A 10,226-nucleotide genomic window follows, 5' to 3' on the forward strand; every position below is an offset into this window, starting at 1 on the left:
CCCCTTGGTACTCACTCTGCATCCAGGAGGATTGTGACCATAAAGAAATCTAACCAGGCCTGAGGCTGTAGTAAGGAGCATTTCTAGGAGTCTTTTGAAAGGACCAGTCAGTAGGCCTAACAGGAAATAAAAAAAATAAAATGCCTGTAAAAGCAGAAGATTTGGTTGATTTGGTTGGTTGAGCCGCGCATGACCGGCCGCGTCCTCAAGTCATGCGCGGCTCAGCTGGTTGGAGTGTTCACACACATCTTCAACCTTTCCCTCTCTCTGTCTGTAGTCCCAGCCTGCTTCAAAATGGCCACCATCGTCCCTGTACCCAAATCCTCCACCATCTCCTCATTGAACGACTGGCGACCTGTAGCCCTGACCCCCATCGTAAGCAAATGCTTCGAGAAGCTGGTCAGGGACTTCATCTGCTCTGCACTACCCGACTCACTGGACCCTCTACAGTTCGCATACCGCCACAACAGGTCCACTGATGATGCCATAGCCCTGACACTACACACTGCCCTGTCACACCTGGAGAAGAGAGACACGTATGTGAGAATGCTGTTTGTAGATTACAGCTCAGCATTCAATACCATCGTTCCCTCGAAGCTGGACAGGAAACTGCAGGATCTAGGACTGAGCAGCTCCCTCTGCAGCTGGATCCTTAGCTTCCTGTCTGACAGACGCCAAGTGGTCAGACTGGGCAGCATCACCTCATCCCCCGTCACACTGAACACTGGTGCTCCACAGGGGTGTGTACTGAGCCCTCTCCTGTACTCACTCTACACCTACGACTGCACGGCCACTAACAACTCCAACATCATTGTGAAGTTTGCGGACGACACTACAGTGGTGGGTCTTATCACCAACGGTGATGAGACGGCTTACAGGGAGGAGGTCAGCGCCCTGACCCACTGGTGTCAAGACAACCATCTCACCCTCAACGTCGCAAAGACAAAGGAGTTGATAGTGGACTTCCGGAGGTGCAGAGAAGTACACACCCCCATCACCATCAACGGCGCTGCTGTGGAGAGAGTGAGCAGCTTCCGGTTCCTTGGTGTACATCTGGCTGAGGATCTTACGTGGTCAGTACACACAAACAAAACAGTGAAGAAGGCGCAGCAGCGCCTCTTCTTTCTCAGGAGACTGAAAAGATTCGGCATGAGCCCCCGCATCCTCAGGACCTTCTATCACTGTGCCATTGAGAGCATCCTCACTGGATGCATCACCACCTGGTATGGCAACAGCACCGCCTACAACTGCAAAGCTCTCCAGCGAGTAGTGCGGTGCTCTGAACGGATAATTGGAGGTGAGCTTCCCTCCCTCCAAGACATCTACAGGAAGCGGTGCCTGAGGAAAGCGGGGAGGATCATCAAGGACTCCAGTCACCCCAGCCATAAACTGTTCAGACTACTTCCATCAGGAAGGAGGTTCTGCAGCATCCGGTCCCGTACCAGCAGACTGAGAGACAGCTTTTTCCATCAGGCCATCAGACTGCTGAACACGTCATAGACACCTCAGCTTCACTACTGGAACTTTAACATTATGCACTCCATACTGTACAGTAATGCCACTGTTTTGCACATGTCTCACTCTGTATATTTTATTTTATTTATTTTATATATTCTATTCATTGTTTACTCTATTTAATTTGTAAAATATGTGTACACACACACACACACACACACACACACACACGTAGAAAAATATTTAGTATACACATCCAGAAATGCATATACTATTATATATTGTACATATATTTATTAGTTTCAGATGTAGCCATTCTTGTATTTTGCTTGTTTACATTATTGTATTTTGCACAACTCTGTTGCTTGTGAAGCTCGCACACAAGAATTTCACTCACATGTGCTGTACCAATGTACCTGCACATGTGATGTGACAATAAAAGTGATTTGATTTGATTTGATTTGATTTGAAGGATTCAGGTGTATGGGAACATGATATCACAATCTTCACAGGAGAAAGCAACCCAGCAAGTTCCCCAAAATTTCAGACTGTGCATTGCTCAGAGAAAAAGCCCTAGAGCTACTTATCAGACATGTTAAAAATGTTCCTGACAGTACATTTAGAAAGACTGAAAAAACTGAACAAGTATGACTTGTTTGGAAGAGTTCCCAGAAGAAAGCATCTGCTTTCTAAAAAGAACATGACAAACTATGAGGCACGGTGGTGGAGGTTAAAGATTACAGGACCTGGGCACCTTGCACTCATTGAGTCGACCATAAACTCCTCCGTATGTCAACTTACTCTAGAGTCAAATATGGGACCTTCTGTCCAACAGCTACAGGTTGGCTGAAACTGGTTCATGCCACAGGTCAGTGATCCCAAGCGCAGCAGCAAATCTACAACAGAATGACTGAAAAACAAAAAAGTGTCAAGAAGTTGCAATTACCTGGTCAGCCCAGACCTCAACCCGACTGAAAAGCTGTGGGATAAACTGATAGTGACGTCACAGTAGATCATATGGTGTATAAATGAAGCTTGAGACTGGGAGACACTGGAACAAAGAGGATACAGTCTAGTTACTGTTGCAAATATGTTTAATGGTATTGAGTGGTAGAAGTTAAGTCACCTCAGACCCTGCTTTTATCCATGCACTTGGGCTGGAGGCCTCGGAGCTCGGTGAAAGTTTTGTAGTGATGTCAGTGTGATTGTGGTCTTGTTGGCTTACTAATTTGAGTAGATTCAGGTATTTCAAACAACAAAAAATATTCTTTAAATTAAAAGTTAAAAACAAATACACCAGTCTCAAATAAATACATTAAATACAAGGCTACAACTGTATGTAAATATGATCTGCTTTGATATTATCTTCCAACTCTTCGCACACGTGTAGTGTTACAAGTGTTACTCTTTAGATAAAAATGGAATTTTGTTGTTTTTTTAATATAAAAACCTGAAAAGATTAAAGAAAAACTCAAACCCTCCAGCTCAGCTGCTTGTTGTTTTTAGCAGGCAACATAAGGGGATGAATGATGGGGTGTTGGGTTTGCCAATAAAAATAAATAAAAAAGTGCCCTCACTTCAGTGACTCACAGCAAATGTAGTACTTTTTTCTCCCCCTGCGGGCCTTTTGTGTAATGCGGGTGAAAACCTGAGAACTTACGGAGCCCCCCAGGGGACATGGGAGAAAAAAAAATTAGGGAGGAAAAAAAAAAAATTAGGGAGGAAAAAAAAAAATTAGGGAGGAAAAAACAAATTAAGACGGACTTTTGCGAGATCTCACAAAAGTATTGCGAGATCTCGCAATAAGTATTGCGAGCGCTCGCAAAAGTCCGTCTTAATTTTTTTTTTCTCCCTAATTTTTTTTTTCCTCCCTAATTTTTTTTTTCCTCCCTAATTTTTTTTTCTCCCATGTCCCCTGGGGGGCTCCGTAAGAACTGCCTCTTTTTCTTTTTCTTGTTTTTTTTTCATGTTGGCGTCATTTCAGCTTACAAGATGTTCTTAAAGATTAGATTTTTTTTTTCCAAAGCACCTTAGAGCAGTTTAACCACATTTTTATGTTCGTCACTGGGTTGCAGAGTACACCTGGGGGTTCAGTGACATGCCTGAGTGCACCTTACATGTCTGTGGTGTGAGATTTACAGCTTGTTTCCCAACACAGAAACCCATTTCGACAGGGTCGACCCCGCTGACCTTTCATCGCTGTAGACTAATGAAGCACATATTCTAAATGCTACAAGTAGGTCAAGGAAATTTTAATGAAACAGGCTGAAAATATAGAAAATGTAAAGGTAGAACATGGTGAAATGTTTCAGTTTTGAAGCATGGGAAAATGAATTATAAGGGGAACACTGATAACACCTGGGATTGAGAGGAATCTGAGGAAAATCTGCACTATAAAGGAAATCCTGGGTTGCAATGCAATATCAGAGTTTTCATTAAAACTATTACATATATTTATTTGGGTTTGTTTATCCCATCCTCATCCCAAAACAGTCATTTGGAACGTCAGTCGTACAGGTATGGGTGAGAGTGCTGGGTGTGTCTGAATTATGACAAGTGGGTGAGGTAATTGTACGTGAATGAGAGTGTGTATGTTTCGATGGGCCAGATGAGCAACATTCCAGCGATTGACCAATCCCCAAAGAGTGTGACATTCCTTAGAAAGAATGGGTTTCCAATATAATTTGTGTTTGTGTTTATTGCCCTGTTTTATATAAACTGAGAGCAGGAAATGCCCGGGCAGGGGTTCATCCAATTTGATCCTTTCTTTTAGCCAGGCACAATGTTAAAGATGATAATAATGACAATGATAATGGTAACAGCCCATTTTGCAATTCCAGTTTTATAACTGAAGACTGCAGGGAACAAAGGAAAGTAAACTCTGTCAGTTAGAGCTGATTAAAATTTGTATGACCTAGTATTATAGTATTACTCACAAAACTGGTCATTTAAAGTGAGAATAATCTAAAGTGGGTTTGAGATGTAAATCTGCTAGTACCAGAAAGTTTAGATCTGCTGATAAAGAAAACAAGGCTATCAAGGTTTTAGCCTTTAGTCTTTTGTTTTCAGTCTTAAGTAGACGGCCTAATAATCAGGGATCTAACTAATGGGAAATTCAGAACAGGTTATGAATCACAGTGTAGGAAATAACTATTTGAACCCCTGCTGAATTTGTAAGTTTGCTCACTTATAGAAAAATAATTACAGTATCTTATATTTATTGTTTATTTGTTGTTTAATTTTAATGGAGGGAGACACAATTTTAGCCAAAAATTAAGAAAAAAAAACATTACACAAAAGTTAAACTGATTTTCATATGAATGAGTGAAATAAGTATTTGATCTCTTATAACCCAGACAGAATTTTGCCTCCCACAGAGGGGCTGTCTGCCCATGAGGCACAACGATTACAATCTTCATCCATCCATCCATCCATCCATCCATCCAACACCAAGGTGTTTCCAGGCCAGCCAAGAGATATAATCTCTCCAGCGAGGAGATCCAAGACAAAGATGTGCCTTCCTCCCAGTGGCATATGCCTGGAACACCTCACCCAGGAAGAATCAATCAATCAATCAATCAATCAATCAATCAATCAATCATAAAGTACATCTGTCCACAGAATCGGTTTCTTCCATTCCACCTCTCCTCCACCACCAGCAAGACCAAAAAGTTTCAAAGGACATCAGGGATAAAACTGTACAACTACTCAAGGCTAGAATACAAGACCATCAGCAAGAAGATTGGTGTGATTATTTGGAAATGGAATGAATCTAAAATGACCACCAATTGCACTCTCAATCGAACTTCATCCAAGATCTTTTTCATGAGATAAGAATGACCATGAGAAAGGTGGTGGATGATCCCAAACCTTTCAAAACTGCACAGGAGGAGCCTGTTAATGATCTGAAGGCAGTTGGGACCATAGTCACCGAGAGCACCACTGGTAACATACTGGGCCATAGTGGACAGAAATCTTGCAAGCTCCCAAGGATCCCCTGCTCAAGACAGCACGTGTACAGGCCTGACTTATGTTTGCCAATAAGCATATATATGAATGAAAGAAGGTTGGGAGAAAGTACTGTGGTGAGATGAAAGCAAAATCAAACTCTCTGACAGCAACTTGACCTGGCATGTTTGGAAGAACAAAAGGGCTGCGTATTACTCCAAGTAAAGTCCCTCAACACTGAAGATGGATACCATGACAAAACCCAAAAGATACTGCCAAGGCAACAAGAGTGTCTAAAGAAAAATTACATTAAGGTTTTGGTCTTCAGACCTCAATCTGAAACAGCATCTGCAACTGTGGAGCGAGATGAAAGTTCAAGTTGTCAAGTGGCAGCCAAGTAAAAAAAATGTGTGCGAACTTGACCAACTATAAGAAACGTCTTACCACCCCCAACCAAAAAGGTTATTTGAGGATCAAGTCTTAATTTCACTCAGTGACATGCAAATGAATTCTTAATGTTTATACAATGAGTGTTTTCTTTATTTTATTTTTGGTTGATATTCTTTCTCTCCCCAGAAATATGAAACTATCAGAAAATGTAGAGACTGTTGATTTCTTTGTAAGTGAGCAAACTTAAAAATTCAGCTGGGGATCAAATAAATATTTTACCAAATGTACAATCATAGAATTGTATTTTGTCTAAATCATAGTTTGTTAAAGCAACAGATACCATTACATATATATATTTTCATATGATAGTAAAAACCTAAAATAATATTACTGCCGCCAGTGTACAGCAAGTCTTAAAAGAAAGTGAGACACATTTAAACTTCCCTGCGATTGCTGTGGTTGCTAGCAGATTGTCATAGTTTGCATGAAAGACGCAAAGTTGTCTACTAACGACTTGCAGAGTGGTAATGAAAGGTGAAAAAGTGTGACGCAAACTAGAAACAGGAAAAAAGTTGTGCCACAGCGCTGCTGCCAACATGTTTGAAAAGGTGCAGCTTTTACTTTAAAGGTTAATGATCCCTGTTTCCAGTTTGCGTTGCATGTTTTACAGCTGGTGAATATTTGCAGTAAAGTCACTACAACCAAATACAACCGTGGCAATCTGCTAGCAACCAAAGCAATCCCAACGAAGCCTTCTCCAATTGATTGGGGAATACATGTTCTTCCCTAGTGACTGGTGGTTGCCAGGAAAGTCTCTGACTGGTTTCTAGACCTGTGTAACCGAGGCTTGTCCATCAACCTCTAATAACCACTCGCCAACCAGACAGGGAATATAAATTGCTCCGTTGTTACTGGTGGTTCACAGTGCCTAAGGTGACTGGAGCAAATAAATGTAACCCTACACCGTCACCATTATTCTTACACATGTTTCAGACCTACAGTACACACTGGTGCAAAAAGAAAGCATGAGATACTTTTGCAGGGCTACAAAAATGTTTATTTTGTTGTTCATTTTGTGTATATTTGTCCAAAAAACAGTTCATAAAATGCAAAATATGGATAATAAAGAAATCTATTATAGAATTGCTTTACGTTAAACAATGTGATAGAAACGCCTCAGCTGCAGGCAAGAAAAGGCCGTCGAAGAGGACATTCATCTTGAGGAACTTGTACCTTTTTGTGGTTTGTGTGTGTTAAGACTTTAGTGTTGCTGTAACTATTTCTTCCAGGAATGCTCATCTAACAAGCTCATGTGTTGGTTCTGGTGTTGAATCAGGGTCAACGGGTTGGTCCTTGGAAATCCTTCTGTGTGCCATCTCTTATAAATCTGTCTATAAGTGATTTAATTCCAATCTATACGTAAAAAATGAGATCAATAGATTCGCACCATTCAACACAGCAGCTTCCACAAAGCTTTTCTTTGATTTTATAAGGAGCAAACCGCATGTGTCACCTAATTGGACTCATTCGCATTGGAAAAAACAATACCTCAGTTATTAAACACACCTGTAACCTTCCTCGCAAATGTGGGTGTTTAACGTCTCTAAACATCCCTACACAATCGCACACTGTGTCACACACGTGTGTCGAGGTGTCCCTACCGCTCCCAAGCATTCTTTGATCGCTTGTCACTCAAGTTAGGCAGTTAAGATGCTTTGACAACCTTCATGGAAGCATCCGGTTGCTCCCATTTCACCCTGCAGCATGACAAGAAGAACAAGAAGCCCTGTGACCTACGGTGTCCCACTCTTAGAGTTTGGGTCCTAACACAGTGAGGTCAATGTGAGATTTCATGAGGAGACACTGAGACAGCTTCCACAGAAGAGGTTCACACTTAACTCAGAGCGCCTTAAACTTTTGCAAAGCATCGTGTGTGTTCGTTTCTGTGATGTTACTAAACAACTGGGAGGATGTGGTGACACTGGACGGTGAGTCAGACCCAAACCTTGAACACTGACTGCGCCCTGCGGCATGTGACTCGGCCTGCTGAGTCACATCCAGCCTGATGCCAACGTTTTCTGCCCTTAGCTGACAGCCCACTTTTTCAATGCATTGATTAATAAGTTTTCATGCACATGCTCCCACTTATTATTATTACTTTAAGCCTTTGCCGGAGCTCTATAAGTGCCAACAGACCGTGTGTGTGATTTCAAGAATGATTCTTCCACGAACAAAATAATTTTTTAAGGTGGAGTCCCTGCCCTATGTTTCCCTATGTCTCTGCACCACACCTGCCACTGCTGCACTAAACCAGGTGGCAGTGTGCTCTTCTTCTTTGCCAGACATTCTGCCGGTCAACACTTTTTTAGCCAAAGTGTGTTCTTTTTTTTTTCTTTTCTTTCTGCCTGTCCCGTTTGGTTCTTTTGCCATCAGAATTATTGTCTAAAGGCAAAGAAAGATGCCCAACAGATTTACTTTACCAAATTGACTATCCCAGCCTTGCCGTAATGGTCCATTTGATTCATCTTTTATTGTTTATTTTATTTATTTCTTTATTTCTTTATTTTATTTTCACTTGCTAGATACGGGACAGACTTGAATGAGGAAAAGAAAAGGGAGAAAGGAAGAGGGGGGGAAACAGTGGAGAAGAGGGACGGGGATAAAGGGCAAAAAAAAACCAAAAACCAACTAAATAAGCAGACAAAAAAAACCAAAAAACCAAAAAAGAATACATATATCAATCACCTGGATCACCTGTTGAGAAAGAAAAAAGAAAACAAGCAGAAGAAAACGAGAGCAATACAATAAACAACATCACAATGATATATGGGAATATAACAGTAAATACTAAATATTAAACATTATTGTGCGGCACATAAGATCGACAGCACACAGTGTGCTTTGAGGTAGGAGCCAAAAAGGGTGTCGTGTGCACCCGTGTGTACACCTGTGAGCATGGACGCGTTTGTTTTTAAAAGGTTCCTTCATGTAATGATCTGCTAGAGGGTGTGTGTGTGTGGGGGGGGGGGGGGGGGGGGCACAGCTCCGTCCTACAGGGCATGAAGCAGGTATGGAGGAGATCAAAACTCCAGACATCCAGAGGCCCCCAGAACGCAAGAGACCAAGGAAGACCAACAGAGGGGCAGCCGCGCCACTGTCCCAGAAAGAGCTGAGGAGAGTCCCAGATGAGGGGTCACTCAGCAGCCGCGGAGCAGAAGCCAGGGGGAGTTGCAGTGACGTGCCCGTGAGCTCCGCCGGCAGCCAGCTGTGCCTGAGTGACTGAGCCCCAGGCCGAGAGGCCGGGGGCACCCCACCTCCGAAGTGGCCCGAGCGATCCCCAAGATCCAGGCCCCGATAAGCGGCCGCCAAGGAGTGAGCCGGTGTGTACCTGGACGCCCATCCCCAGACACTAAGAACCACCAACGCACCGATGTCTGAGGGAGTCCACCATTGGCAGGGGAAGTGGTGGTGGGTGGAGATAGGCCTCCAAACCTTGGAGGGCCTGAGATGTCCCCAGAGAGGTGGTGTCTGATACCCAACCTGACATATAGACACAGACAAACAGGCACACACAGATACAAACATCCATTCCCACCCTCATGCTCTCATATGCACTTACTCCACACTCAACCAACGTGGAGACAGACATAAAGAGACGCTGTATACACAATCACACTCCCCAAGCGTACTCTAAGAACTGGGTCTAGGTACCCTTGCCCCTGGAGGGGGAAAATGCACCCAGACCCAGGTGGTGTTACCCTTTTTCCCTGCGGTGGGGAGAGGCAGACCGCCCCGACTCCGCAGCAGCAGGGAGGCCCCACATTCCGGACCCCAGTCGGATGGCCAACTCCTCCTCCTGCCCCCCCGCTCCAGCAGGTCGCAGAGAACGGGGGTGAGAGAAGACTCCAAAACCTCCCTCTGCCCGCTCATATGTAGTGTTGATGCATGTGTGTTCTAAGGTGCATTTAAAACCCAGGAGGGCATGGAGGTACCTGCCAGAGAGCAGCAGGTAAGCGCATAGTCCCTCCTGATAGCCCTAAATTCTCTACGTGTATTTAAAATTGAGAGGTGGGCAACGACGCCAGGGGTGAGGTGCACACCCTGATGGTCTTTTGGAGTCCGTCTAGCGTGCCCACCCCCAAGATCCTATATGTATGTGTTATGAGAGTGTGAGTAATGTGAATGTCTAAGTTGTTAGATAAAATTGTGGCACAAGAAGCCAGAAGGGGACAGAGGGGGGGATGCCTCCCCTGCACCAAGGTGATACACCTTTACCCCAAGGCCCTGCATGTGTGGGTGATTGTGGTGGAGCAGGAAGAGGGAGGCAGCCGGAGATGGGGAGGGAAGGAAGGTGTTAAGGAATATATTCTAAAACACTTCTTCAGTAAAGACTCAGAGAAAAGAAACACACAGAACGTCTCTGAGACTCGCAC

Source organism: Aulonocara stuartgranti (assembly GCF_965226115.1).
Source record: "Aulonocara stuartgranti genome assembly, chromosome: 4".
In the NCBI taxonomy this organism is placed as follows: domain Eukaryota; kingdom Metazoa; phylum Chordata; class Actinopteri; order Cichliformes; family Cichlidae; genus Aulonocara; species Aulonocara stuartgranti.